The sequence below is a fragment of the Peromyscus californicus genome, unplaced genomic scaffold (genome assembly GCF_007827085.1).
Source record: "Peromyscus californicus insignis strain IS unplaced genomic scaffold, ASM782708v3 Scaffold_5__1_contigs__length_169319896, whole genome shotgun sequence".
In the NCBI taxonomy this organism is placed as follows: domain Eukaryota; kingdom Metazoa; phylum Chordata; class Mammalia; order Rodentia; family Cricetidae; genus Peromyscus; species Peromyscus californicus.
This window is the reverse complement of record NW_026294573.1, coordinates 32030420-32045474: the sequence shown is the minus strand read 5'-3', so window position 1 is coordinate 32045474 and position 15055 is coordinate 32030420. Positions and strand designations below refer to the sequence as shown.

At 44.6% G+C, this 15055-nt stretch overlaps 1 pseudogene; it reads left to right on the top strand.

Moving 5' to 3' along the window:
* The first annotated feature begins 2014 nt into the window (after positions 1-2014).
* LOC128096346 (dynein light chain roadblock-type 1-like) lies at positions 2015-3571 on the top strand (annotated as a pseudogene).
* Positions 3572-15055: the final 11484 nt, after the last annotated feature.

Below are 15055 nucleotides of genomic sequence, written 5' to 3'. Positions count from 1 at the left end.
AAGTTCCAGAGGTCTTCAGTTCGATTCCCAGCACTTACTTGGCAGCTCACAACTGTCTGTAACTCCAATTCCAGAGAATCGGATATTCTCTTAGAATTGCATGTATGGAAAAACACCAATACCCATACAATAATAAAAACAAATTTTTAAAAGGTGGAATTACCTAAATGTTTATCTGCCATAAAGTGAGAAATCAAAGGTGACTGTCAACTGTGAAGGTCAGATTGGAATGTATCAACAGTCACTTCACAGATTGAGCTACTTAATACACCATGAGTCCCCAACCACAGAGTTACGGATCCTCCTCCCCTAAGGAAGGATACAAACACAAATCTCTCATAGAATATAAATCAAGAGAGGCTGGGGGATGGCTCAGTCAGTGAAGTGCTTGTCATGCAAGTGTGAGCAACTGAGCCTGGATTCCAGGTTCCCCGGAAAAAAGACAAAAATCCCTGCAGAGCAGTAATCTGATGATATCAGCTCTGGGGAGGCAGAGACAGGAGGATACCAGAGCTCCAGTCAGCCAGTGTAGCTAATAGTGAGCTCCAGGTTAATCGAGAGACCTTTTCTTACGCTCCCTCTCCTCCTACTCCTCCTTCTCCTCATCCTCATCATTATAATCCCAGCATCAGCATCATGCTGCTCATCATGCACACAATAAATAAATAAATGTACTTTAAACACTTTAAACTAGAGGGCTGGAAAGATGGTTCAGCTTTTAAGTGTGTTTGTGCCCTTGCAGAGGACACAAGTTCAGTTCTTAGTAACAACATGAGTAGCTCACAATCACCAGTAATTCCTGCTTGAGGTGATCTGATGCCCTCCTCTGGCTGCTATGGGCATTGCATGCAGATGTGCCATGGAATCTCCCCCCACATACACACATAATTAATAAAAATAAAATTTTTTGATATTATAAAATTTTAATGTAGAGAAAAAGTGAAGAAATCAGCCAACATTAAACTCTGACCTCCACACTCATGCTCATATTCGTGCACACACACAGAGGTTTACCCACTCACACACACAACCACACATACACACACACACACACAAACACTCAAGCACAAAAGGAAAATGAATTAAATTCACATGCTTCCACAGGGACATCTTACAGGTAACTTCTTTTCATTTCTATAGGAGGATCCAAATCATTACAGCCAATTTATTGGAATAGAAGAAACATCAATTCTGTTTAAGTGCTGCCATGGAATAGAAGGATACTTACAAGATGTAGACTCCCTTAGAAAATGTAACAGCAATGTAGCCTTGCTGAAATTTAGGATCCTTAGCAAGAAGCTCACACTTTTTGGAAGTGGCATTCAAGATGTTGTTCTCCAGATCCTGAAACAGGAGCAGGGAGAAATCAAAGGTGGGACTGCTAGTGACTGGCATCTGCTCTAAGAGGGGAACTGATTTAAGTTGTTTGGGGGTTTGAAGGAGAATGTCCCCATAGACTCAGATATTTAAACACATGGTCTCCAGGTGGTGTGCTGATTGGGGATGATGTGGGAGGTGCAGCCTTGCTGTAGGAAGTCTATCCCTGGGGTGGGCTTTAAGGTTCACAGCCTTGCCTCACTTCCAGGTTGCTCTCCCTGCTTCCTGTTTGCACTGGAAGCTGTGCTCCCTCACCTTCCTCCTCCTGATGCCATGCCTTTCTGCCATGAGGAACTTTATCCCTTTACAACCATAAGTCCAAACAAACTCTACATAAGTTGATTTTCATCATGGTGTTTTTATCACAGCAACAGAAAAGTGACTTATACAGGGTGAGACCCTCCTGTCTCCATTACAGTCATGAGCAGGATGGCACATGTCTGCAATGCCAACACTCAGGGGACTGGGGCACGGAGATCAAGTTCCAGGCTAGCCTAGGCTACATAGCAAAATCATGCATTCCTCCCCGCCCCCCAAAAATAAAACAAAACCAGTGGGATTATGGTCTGTAAGGCTAAGCATTCAAAGAGAACTGTCTATCAAAGTCCTTAGCAAACCTCTCAGGGAACGAGCTGCCATGTTACCTCCATCACGTTCTTCCAAAGCTCCTAAGGTAAGAAGTGAATTCGAGGTGTTTCCACTTCAGCCATCATTTCATCTGTATCAAGGGGGTCATCTGGCCGACAAAAGCAATGATGAAAATTCATGAAGCAAAACATTAAGTTTTAATATAGTGTGTATGGATTTTTTTCATATATATATATCCACCCTTGTGTACAGTAATCACAGAGGCTAGAAGAGGAACTCAGGTCCTCTGCAATTAGAGTTACAAACTGTTGTAAGCTGCCATATGGGTCCTCCAGTGTTCTTAACTACTGAGCCATCTATCCAGCCGCACCAACACGGAATTTTAAAATCCAACACTGAATCACAATAAATAAAAAGAGACATTAACTTGGTATTTAAACGCTGAAGAAAATATTAAAAGTCCTTGATTCTGGTAATTAATCCATTGTTTCTATTAGAGCATAAACACTGTATGCACAATAAAAGATCTGAGTTCATAACATGCAGTAGCCTGAAGTCTGAGCAGAGTGTTGAGGCAGCATTTGCTGGCACTCACGGCAGGACAGCATGCACAATGCAAAGTGCATGTGTTTGGTGTTCAGAACCAAGGCTCCAGAGGAGTGGGAGATGCACACACTGCAGAAGGACTCCATTCACTTCACCTTTGATATTGAACTAATTTTTGACCATTGTGGGTTCAGAATACTCCTGCCACAATCTTCAGTTACATAATGCCCCATGGGGTCTCACGCCACAGTATAAGAAGCTGGAAGCTTATGGATGGGTTCAGGCTCCAGAATAAATGAAGATATGTCTGAGTTCAACATTCAGAAGATATGAAGAATTCTTACAGCTTAGCAAGACAAATAGTGAAATTAAGAAATAGTGTGTGGGCTGGGGCTAAAGCTCTAGGTGCCAGTGGTGGCCTAAGGCGCACTCTACATGGGCCTGGCCTGGGCAGTTTTGGGGCAGCGCCAAATGCCTGGGTGTTCCTTGCTTGTTAGATGAATGAACTAACCTTGGTCTCCTTTTCTGGCAGGCAGAGGTGGAGGAAATGCTCAAGAGACTTCAGAGCCAGAACAGAGTGCAGGGAATCATTGTGGTGAACACGGAAGACATTCCCATCAAGAGCACCATGGAGAATCTCACCACTACACAATATGCCAATCAAATGCACAACTTCATCTTGAAGGCACAGAGCACTGTGCATGAAATTGACCCCCAGAATGATCTAACCTTCCTTGAAATCGCTCCAAGAAAAATGAAATTATGGTTGCACTAGATACAGACTATTTCCTGATTGTGATTCAGAATCCAACTGAATAACAGAATAAGCCACTGTCTCAGCTTCCTGTGTCTTTCCTTAACTTAACGTCCCCCAGAATAATAGTGTTAATCATGTCAGTGGACACAGGGTGGTTGCCCAAGAGCCCATATAGACCATACCATAGATCAATGGTAGCTCTGCCCACCCCAGCAAGGAGTGTCTCTGGTGATCCAGTCAATTCTCATTTCCAGGCTTTGAAGGAAGAGTTTATGATAAGCCCACACACAGCTTCCTTCTGACCCACAGTTCACGTTGTCACCCTTGGAAAGTCTGTTTTTTTTTTTTCTTTAACTAAAAATAACTTTGAAATAAAAAAAAAAGAAAAGAAATTGTGTGTGTGTGTGTGTGTGTGTGTGTGTGTGTGTGTGTGTGTGTGTGGAGGCAAATCGAACAGATGGTTGAGTGATTAAGTTGTGTTACTCTTTTGCAGTACTAAGGTCTGGTGACTCACAAACACCTCTAACTCCAACTATGGGTTCAGCTATTTCTTCTGTCCTCTGTGGGCATCTGCATACAAGAGATTCACATAAATTTTAAAGTTTAAAGATTTTTTTTTTTATTTTCAGTGTGTGAGTGTTTGGCCTCCATGTGTGTATACACACTGCCTGCGTGCCTGGTACCTGAAGAGTCAAGAAGAGGGGGATGCATCCTCTGGAGTTGGAAGCACAAGCAATTGTAAGATGCCATGTGGGTGTTGGGAACCCAACATGGGTCCTCAGCAAGAGCATCTGATGCTCTTGACTAGTCAGTCATCTCTACAGACACAGGTGGAATGAAAAATGGAAATAAATATGCATGGTGGTGGATGCCTTTCCTCCAAAATTCATGAGGCAGAAGCATTCAAAATAAATAAACAGAGCCCTAGAAATAGCGCAACTGTTAAGAGCACTGACTGCTCCTCCCAGCACCCACGTGGTGGCTCACAGCTGTCTGAAACAATTCCAGAGAATCTAAAACATTCCTCTGACCTCTGTGGGTACTGCATGTACAGGGTTCACAGACAATCATACAAGCAAAACACTCATACATATTAAATAAATAAATATAAATAAATGTTAAGAACATCAAAATCTAAAAAAAAAAAAAAACCAAACAAACAAACAAACCAAAAACATAAAGAAGGAAATGGGAAAGGATGAAAAGACATGTCTCCAAGAAGACAAAAATGACCACAGGACCATCAGTCTTTAATGAAATGCAAATAAAACAACAAAGTTCTAATTCTGACCAGACAGACTTTGAGAAAGAAATAGGAACACTTGTCCATTTTTTGGTGGAAAAGTAACAATGCAACCCCTGTGGAAAAGTATGGAACAGCCTAAAAAGTAACTAAGGATGTAATTATCCAATGACCCAGTAATTGCACTCCTACCTTTATACACACAGAAAAAGTTAACATACATCCAGATAAAACCTTACACAATGTTGACAGCAGTATTGTGGTAATAGCAAAGGTAAAAACAGCCCAAATATCCATTACTGGATGAATAACCTGTGGTTTAGTCACACAATGGAATATTATTCACCCATGAATAGGAATGAAGTAATGAAGCATGTTACAACCTGGATGAACCTCAAAGCATGTTCCGTACAGTAACCCCACACAAAAGACAAATCATCCACACCTTCACCTGTTGTGTCCAGAATAAGAAACCCCACGGCACAGAGAAGAGGGGGAGGTCATCAGCAGTGAGAGGAGGGGAGGAAACAATGACTTCACCATGTGGAGGTTTGCCTGGTGCTCACAGTTCTGAAACTAGAGAGAAGCTGTGGTTGCCTCAGCTGGTGAACAGGCTCAGGCCACCGAATTGGGCACTGAAAATGGTGAAGCTGATGTCCCATGAATTTCCCCTCAGCAGGAACAGATAAAAGAATACTTCCTGTGTAGCTTTTTATGTCAGGTGATAACATGCTGCAGAAGGCCATGTCGGGCTGGAGAAGTAGCCCCCGCTGATAGAGAGCTTTCCCACCGTGCACTAGGCCCAGGCAGGACCCAGGACTGTGTAAACTGGACAAGGGAGCACACATATGGTCCCAGCCCTTCACTGGCAGAGGGAGGAGGATTAGAAGTCAAGGTTATTCTCGGCTGCTCATCACATTAATAAAAACAACAAAGGGGGAGGCAGGTGTGCTGACATGACTCTGTAATCTCATCACTCAGAAGACTGAAGCAGGAGGATTGCCAGGACCAGGATGAGGTACATGAAGTGCCTGAGGCACACACAAGTAAAGGCTAAAGTGAAAACCAACTCCCCTGCTTCTCAGATCCTGACAGAGTGACCTGTGCTGCTTTACAAACAATTAGAACTTAAAGAGCCTGCACCCCAAATGGACACCTGGTGTGACAGGGGTCACTGTGGACAAATAGTGAGCTGCCCAGCTTGTGTCCTCAAACAAGTACACAGAGGGCAAAATGAAGGGGGGCCAGGTAACTGTTCTCAACTGTGGTGAAGGTGTCCCACTCCTGCTGGGGTGCAATTCTTTCTCTAAGAACCAGCCTGCTGTGTGTCTGTCCATAGAGTCTATTCTTCATTAAAACTCTAATGTCAGTTCTGCTCTGGTGAATCTTTCACCCTGCACCATAGACATTCCAGAACAACACAGCTGTGCTCAGTGACAGCCCTGGGGTCTGAAGCAGCCTTGCAAGAGCTGTCCATATTCACTGACTAATTCCTCTCTGTGGTTATCTTTAACCCATTCCAAAAAGATCAATTTCTAACTGCTTCTGTCAAGATGGATACAGGTCTTGACATGGCTAGTTCAAAAATCAGTTCTCAGGCTGCTCCTGATGGACCTGCCTACCTGTGGTTCATTGACCTACTCTCTTCCTATTTCATTGGTGTGGGGTTTTGTTGATGTGTGTTGTTTGTTTATTAGTTTCTGAGGTGGAGTATCACTCCAGAGTGTGCAGGAACTCACTAGAATCTCACTAGTGATCAGATGAACTTGCAATCATCTGCCTTCCTTGGCCTCCCCAGCCTTGGGACCCCATGGGGGCTTGTTCCTTCTTCAGGGAATATTTTTTTCCACTGGAATAAAGGACACTGAACTCTCCTGACCTCCCACCACCCTTCAGGATGTTCCCTCATGTCTCTCTCTGGGATGTGCACTTTTTGTAACCCCACAACTTGGAAGTTCAAGGTTGCCTTTGGGACCCTGGACTTGAGGTTCCTGTACTGCCTGAACTCAGAAGGCAGAGACAAGAGAATCGTGAAAGATTTGAGTCTAGCCTGGACTACATAGTGAGCTCCAAGACAGATATAGCTACAGAGGAAGACCCTGTCTTAAAATAAATACTGAAACAAAATAAAATAGAGAGAAAGAAAAAGGAAAAAAGGTCATCCTTGGCTACATATCAAATATGGGCTAATTGGGCTACATAAGACACTTTCTGCAAAAGTCAAATAAGTCAGGCATGAATGTTTCCTAGCACTTGGGCAGTAGAGGCAAGAAGAATAGGAGATAGAGTCTATCCTTGGTTACACAGGAAGTTCTAGGTTTCCATGCACTATATGGGATTAAAGAAGCCGGTACACAACACTGCATGGTGCTGGAGTGGGTAAAGACACCTGCTGCCAGGATAATGACCTGAGTTCCATCCCTGGGACCCACGTAGGAGAAGGAGAGAACAAAACTCCACCCAGCCCTGTACTGGGTGTCTCTCATTGTCTCTCTCAGGCATCCTTCACAGAGCTCTGACAGCTGGATGTTCCTCCTTGGTCTCACCACAAGCTTTTCAGTCAGGCAAATTACCCACAGGCCTCTGCTGGGTCTGCCTTCCTACCCAAACCTAAAAGTCCACAGTTTCCCCTGCTTTCCAGTCTGCCTGGGTCTCCCCAGTGAGACTCCACCTAACCGACTTCTCCCCAGCGCATGCTCTGTCTCTGACCTCCACAGACGCCTTAAATGTCCCCAACTTTCCTTTTTGGTTCTTTCTGGAGCCCAAATCTGCAGGCCATGGTCCTCCTACAGCTCATTCACTCTGCTGCTATCATTCCCATCCCCCGCCCCTCACAGCTGTCAAGTGCACAGAACCTCTCAACAGCTGTCTGGAATCTGTTCCACTTCCCCTCTAGGGGACCCCTCTCTGCCCAAACTACACTCTCCTCTGAATCCCTACATTGCATCTCATCCTCCTCCTAAAAACCCTCCTTCAATACCTTTGGAAAAATCTAGCCTGGATCCGGCGTGGTGGTGCTCGCCTTTAATCCCAGCAGTGGGAGACAGAGGTAGGTGGATCTCTAGTTCCAGGCCAGCCTGGGCTATAGAGAAACCCTGTCTCAAAAAAACAAAACAAAACGTAACAGACAAACAAAATAAATACGGCTGAAGGCATAGCTTAATAGCAGAGTGTTTGCCTAGCATGTGTGAGGCCCTGGGTTTAATTTCCAGGACTGAAAATAAGTGAAAATCTGAGAAAAATTAGAGCAACTTCCATTTTAGCCAGAAAAGCAGGACACTTAAGCTTGGGGTATTGAGATGGCTCAACGGTTAAGAGCACCTGCTGCTCTTGCGGAAGACCCAGGTTCGGTTCCCAGTGCACACATGGAGTTTATAGCCAGCCATAACTCCAATTCCAGGATCCAATACCATCTTCTGGTCTCTGCTGGATCCAGGCACATGTGCAGCGCACTTACATATATGCAGGCAAAACACTCATACACATAAAAACAAACAAATCTTTTAAAACAAGGTAACAATAATAACAACAAAAGCTTAGGGCTGAGGAAGGCTGGGCATGGTGGTATAGTCTCATAATTCCAAGCCAGTTTTCACCTAACAGAGAAACCACAGCCTCTCAAGCCTTGGCTCATTAGTAATCCTTCCTTTTATTTATTTATTTACTTGTAATATACAGACTTTGCATGTAGTACTTGATTTTATCACTGAATTCCCATGAAAGAAATTTATTTTCTTTAACTGCCCAGAATAATTCTCCCTCTTTAAACTGCTAGAGAGCATTCCAATCAGAGACACAGAACTAAAATCCAGCTTGATGTAAATTTATGGTAGTATTATATGTTTACACAGGTATGACTGTACATTTATTTTTCCCATGCTTTCTTGGCTTATAACACACAGATCACATGATATAAAACCTTAACTGAATCCTGGAAACCTGAAAGAGCCAGAAACTCCCTCTATGTTTCTAAACTGAAGTCTCTTTCCCTTCAAGTCCCCCATGGCTGTCTGTGACCACAATGCTCTAGCTCTCCTACTAAAGCCCTGCTGAAGGTTACTGTGTCCTTCCTCTCTACTGAACCCGCAGTGTCTTAGAAGCAGGAGAGATGGACCAGCCATGCAGACGCCGGGGAATAGCGGTCTGGGCTGAAAAACTGAAGGAATCTTGTGGGTTTCTGTATGATGGACTCATTTGACACAGCACAATGATTCTTTTCCCTTTCTACCTCCCTCCCTCCCTTCCTTCCTTCCCTCCTTCCATCCTTCCTTCCTTCCCTCCTGATACAACATGTTGCTATGTAAAGGTCTTGAACTCTTACATTTCTTGCTTCAGTCTTCAGAGTGTTTCTACTATAGGTGTGACCACAATGTCTGGCCAGAATGACATTTTCTTTTTAAATTAATTATATTACATAATTTTTATGTGTATAGGGCTTTGCTTGCATGTATGTCTGTATATTACATGCATACCTAGTGTCCATGGTGGCCAGAAGATAGTGTCAGACCAGCTTGAACTCAGCTACACAGAGTCATGAGCCCCTATGTGGGTGCTGAGAGTTAATAATTTATTACTTAATTCTATGATTTAAGCAAGAGCAGCCAGTGCTCTTAACTAATGAGCAATCTCCCCAGCCTGAAATTAAATTTTTTAAGTTTTAAATGATTTATTAAATATTATATGTGTGAAGGGTATGTGCCTGTGAGTGTTTGATCCTGTGGAGGACAGAAGAGGGCGTCAGATCCCCAGGAACTGGAATTGCAGGCAGTTGTGAGCCAACTGAGGAGAGTGCTGGGGTCTGAACTCAAGTCCTGGAAAAGAACAGTGTGTGCCCTTAACTGCCAAACCACCTCTGAGAAACAGACATTAATTTGTATCATATTTATATATTTATTTATTTATTGTGTGTGTGTGCATGTGAGTGTGTGTGTGGAGTGTGAGTGGGTGGGTGTGGGTATGGGTATGTACTCACATCCATGCTATGTTGTACACTTCTCTGTTCTAGAAGGTGATGCCTCTGTGTTATGAAGAAACAGGATGTAGGTGTCATTCAGGGTGTGGGGTGATGTGACAATTAACCTCAGGGAAGGAAGTGCCTGCCCGCCCCCTGCATATGCCCCCCCCCATACACCCTGGTCTTATCAACAGAACCAGTCTCTGCCCTAGCCAGGCCAGTTTTGTTTTGAGGGACACTCTACATAACCCTGGCTGCCTGAACTCAGAGAGATTCACCTGCATCTGCCTCAAGTGCTGGGATTAAAGGGGTGTGCTGCCATGACTGGTCAGTGCAGCATTTTACATGGATCTGTTGATGTGTAGATATCATTTTATTCTTCTTTGTAAAGTTGTGTTTCCACAGCAGGCATGGTGGCCCAGCCTATAATCCCAGCACTTCTGAGGCAGAGGCAGGAAAATTGCCACAAGTTCTAGGCCAGTTTTGCTACATAGCTATTTCCAGTCCAGCCAGGACTATGTAATGAGATTCTATGTTTAACAAATGAAAGTACTGGGGTGGGGGTTGCTGAATAGCTGGCTTAGCAGATAAGAGTACTAGCTGCTCTTCCAACAGACCCAGGTTTAACATTGTGGATCATAACTACATATAACGACTGTTCCAAGGGATCTGACCCACTCTTCAGGCTTCCATGGGCATCAGGCATTCATAAGGCACACAGATACACATTCAGGCAGAACACCATTAACTTTAAGTAAATAAGTAAGAAGTAAATAAATAAAATTCAACAAAGGGCTGGGACAGCTCAGTCAGTAAGGCGCTTGCCTTGTAAGTGCCAGGGCCTGGGTTTGCTCCCCAGAACCAGGTGAAAATTCCAGGCAGGGTGGTGAGTGCTTGTAATTTTAGCACTGGGCAGGTTCCTGGAGATCTCTGGTCACCCAGCCTAGGCTACTTCAAAAGTTCCAGGCCAGTGAGAGACCCTGTCTCAGAAGTAAGTAGACAGCTCCTGAGGAATGACACCTGAGGACATCCTGGACCTCCACATGCACAGACACACAGACAGACACACAGACAGACAGACAGACAGACAGACAGACACACACACACACACACACACACACACACACACACACACACACACACACAGTGTGAGTCTTGTTTTGTATCCTTGCTGTAAAAATACAAACCATACAGAAGTGTATAAAGTAAAATACCAGCTGGGTATGATGGCCCAGGCCTGTAATCCCAGCACTTATAAGGCAGAGTTAGGAGAGGCAGGAGTTCCAGGTCACCCACAGCTACACAGAGAGTTCCAGGACAACCTGGGCTACATGACAGAGACCTATCTGGTTTCTCCCTCAATCCTACTCACCTTATTTTTGAGACAGTTTCCCATTAACCCTGGAACCTGGTGATGTGGGTAGACTGTGTGGTCCCAGGGACCCCCTTGTCCCCACTCCTCAGCACAGGATGACAGGTGCACGTCCTACACCTGTGGATGTGGATCTGATCAGTTCCCACACTTCTGTAGTAAGTCCTTCACTGACTGAGCTCTCTCCCAAGCCCCGAGCCTACTTTCCTTTCTTTGTTTTTATTACTTAAAATGATTCATTTATTTAATTCTATGTATACGTGTATGTGCATGTATGTATGTACACCATGTGTGTGCTAGATATCTGGAGTGACTGAAGAGAGCATTGGGTCCCCTGGAACTGGAGTTACAGAAGGCTGTGGGTTCTGGCAGGCAAGCCTGGGTCTTCCGAGAAACCAGTGAGTATGCTTAACCAGTGAACCCTCTCTTAGCCTTATGTTTTTATTACATTTTACTTATTTATTTTGAATTTTGATGCACATGTGTATGGGCATGTACGGTGGATGTATTGGTCAGAACACAACTTTGAGGAGTCAATTCTCTGCTCCCACCACCTGGGTACCAGGAATGAAACTCAGGTAGTCAGGCTTGGTAGTAGCACCTTTACCCCCTACCCATTGTTGACTGAATGACTTTCTTTTTTCTGTTTTTCCAGACAGGGTTTCTCTGTGTGGCCCTGCTGTCCTGGAATTTGCTCTGTAGACCAGGCTGGCATCGACCCCAGAGAAGTACTTGCTTCTTCCTGAGAGCTGAGATTAAAGCCATGTACCACCAAGGTCTGGGTTTTTTTTTAATTTTTAATTTTTCTTGAGACAGATTATTTGAGTAGTCCTGGCTTAACCTGAGACTTGCTATGTGGACCAGGCTGGCCTTGAACTCACAGGGATCTCCTGATCTCTGCCTTCTGAGTACTGGGATTAAGGGTATGCCATCCTGACATGCCTTCACCAGTTCCTCCTATATAAAGGCAGTGTTGCAGATCCCACTGTACCATGCACACATCCTACTTAACAGATTCTTTTTAACGTTTTTAATGTTTTTCAATAAAAATTGTTTGAGTAGCTAATTGATACCTTGAATCTAGAAGAAGAGAAAACACTGTGAACAGAACACACATGTACTAAAGAGGGGACACGAGTGACAAGAGTCTCTAGCTATAAACCAGATTGCAGCTTGGATAAGAAGAAGCCAGGTTCCCACATCTCTCTGCTGCACTCAACACATGCCCTCAATGACAGTCTGGATCCCTGACTGGATCTCTAATAAGACACCTTCCTCCTGCTCTCACTAGCTAAAGCTTCCTCTTCTGTAATATCATCTTTACCCATTGGAATCCTCGATTTCCTTCAAGATCCAGAACAAATACCACCTGCCATGACTAGCCCTGGATGAAAATCATGTCTCCCTCCCCCAGTCCCAACACAAGGCAGAGTCCTGTCTTCCTTCCACAGCTTCTTCTTCCATGAAGCACAGTGCTGAAGAGCTGCTGCCTCTGTGGACCTCACCTAATTTCTCACAAGGACACAGACGCTGAAATAAAATGTGCTTAGTGGTTAAGGCAGCTGCAGCCAAGCCTGAAGTCGTGAGTCCAATCCCTGGAAGTGAATTTTAAGAAGCCAGGAGGGGTGAGAAGTTAGGGTGTCTGTTAGAGGATGGGAGTCCCTGACTCTAAGAGAGATGGCTGTCCTCTCCTGGAGAGAAGGGTTGAGCACGGGGAAGAGGAGGGAGCCCCAAATTTAATCCAGACAGAATACACTCATCACCTCACAGGCCATCCTCAGGTTGGATGTCTGACTGCAAGGGGAGAATGACCTTCATTTTTTCTAGGGTTAATTCAGGGGAAAAAAGAGGGGAGGGGACGGAGGTTTAGGGGAGGGAGAGAGAGACAAGAAGGCCAAGTGCATTAACAAGTGAGCAGTTGGTGAAACAAGCCTAGAGTTTTGAGAGTTGCCCATGCCAGGACCCATCAGTCTGGATGAACAAGTTCTTAGTCCAAGGAAATCTGCAATTCTCCATCCAGAGGGCAGGAAGAGGGAGGGTGAGTGGGAGAAAGTAGGGGAGGCTCAGAGACAGGGTGAACTAACTCAGGGACACCTCAGAATCCCAGGGTTAGCCCTGGGTGAGCTACAGCTGCACATGCTCCCTGGGTGGCAAGAGGGCCTCCTGCTCAGAGTGACTGTCCCAGGATTGAGTACTGTGTTAGGAAATAATGTGAAAAAAGAAGTCAGGAGACTGGACTCAAATGCAGGCGGGTTTATTTCAGAGAACCTGAGAAGAGCTCACACTAAGCAAGCATGCCTCTCTCACAGACTAGGAACCTTTTACCAAGCTAAGAGAAAGAGAGAGTAAAGGTGGGGGGGGGGGGGGTGTATGCTTAAACAGGTGACTAGTTCTTCTTTTCAGACAGGGTTGGCCTTTTGCAGTTAGGTTGTGTCTCAAGAGTTCACCATGGGGCGCAGAGCACTGCTGTGTTCAGGATGCTTTGCACTCGCTGTGGGTTTGTCTTGTGACCCATCACTGTCGTTTAAAAAGTCTGGAAAGTCTCCTCATCAGTCTGCAAGAGCAATTAAAGGTTATTACCTAATGAGCATCTCTCTAGCTTACATTCCTGATCCCCAAACCCCGCCCCCCTTTTTGAGACAGGGACTCACCATATAGCTCTAGCTGTCCTAAAACTCACTGATTAGACCAGGCTATCCTCAAACTCACAGATCAGCCTGCCTCTGCCTCCCAAATCGTGGTATTACATGCCTTTGTCACTACACCCAGCTTCTCTGGTTACTTTTGAATGCATTTTGATCAAAATTTTGCATCAGGGTTTCCATGAAATAGTATACTTCTAAACCCAATTTGGGTTCTTGTTTTGTTTTTTAGGGTTTTTTTTTTTTGAGGCACTATTTCTTGTATCCTAGGCTAGCCTCACATTCACTTTATTATAGCCAAGGCTGATCTTGAACTTCAGATCCTACTGCCTCCATCTCCTGAGGGCTGGGATTAAGACACATGCCACCACACCAGTTTAAATGCTTCTTCTCTTTAATGACAAGTATTTATGGGTCACAGTACAGGAATTTGCTTTAAACTGCTGTGGCCCTTGGAAGAGGAGTTGGAGATATGGGACAAGTTTGAGTGTGAATGTGGGTGCCATGGCCGAGGTGTGGAGGGCAGAGACAACTTTCTGGAGTTGGTCTCTCCTTCCACCAGGGATCTGACAGTCTAAGTCAGCTGGTCAGGCTTGCCTGGCAACCACTTTTAATCCACTGAGCCGTCTTACCAGACCAAAACTAACCAATATTAAGGAGGGATGAAAGTAAGCACAAAAATATTCATTCTGCTACTCTCTTTTTGTGTAAATTTATAATTTTCCCATAATAAAAGTTAAAGTAAACAAGAGTAATGTATACACTGTATATATAATGTATATTAATGTTTATATGCATTTCTGAATGTGTCCAGCCCTGTCACCATCTTGAACTTCAGACACCTGTGTTCAATGGCCTGAAATTGAAAGGCCATTGGTTTGCCAGTCTATTGGTTGGCCATCTCCAACTGTGCTTACAAATGAAGTCTACATCCTGTTTCTTCACACCACAGTCAAACTGCCTGCCTAAACAAACACACACGCCCTCTGTTCCTCTCCAGTGGCTCCCCATCTCTGTAAATGACCATACGATTCAGCCAGTTGCTCAAACTGTTAACTTGGAGACATCCTTGACTCCTCTCTGTAGAGATGGTACAGCAGGTAAATGCAGCTGCTACCAAGCCTGGTGACCTGAGTTGGGTCCCTGAGTACCATATGGAAGAAAGATACAACTGACTCCATTAACTTGTCCTCTACCTCCACAAACACACCATGGCACAAGTGTGACCACACACAATACATAAATAAGTGTAATGGAAGTTACTTTTAGGGCCTGGAGAGTTGGCTTAGTAGTTAAGTGTGTACTGCTCTTCCAGAGGACCCAAGTTAGGATCCCAACACCCACATCAGTCTCTTCACAGATGCCTGTACTCCAGTTTCAGGGGATATGATGCCTGCTTCTGGCCTCCCCTGCACCTGCAGACACCTGCACATACACAGAAACACTCTCCAAGTACTGCCTGCCGTGTGGCTGGAACCATCTCACCCCCATGAAATCCTGTCAATTAATATGGAGAGAGAGAGAGAGAGAGAGAGAGAGAGAGAGAGAGAGAGAGAGAGAGAGACCTTATGATTCT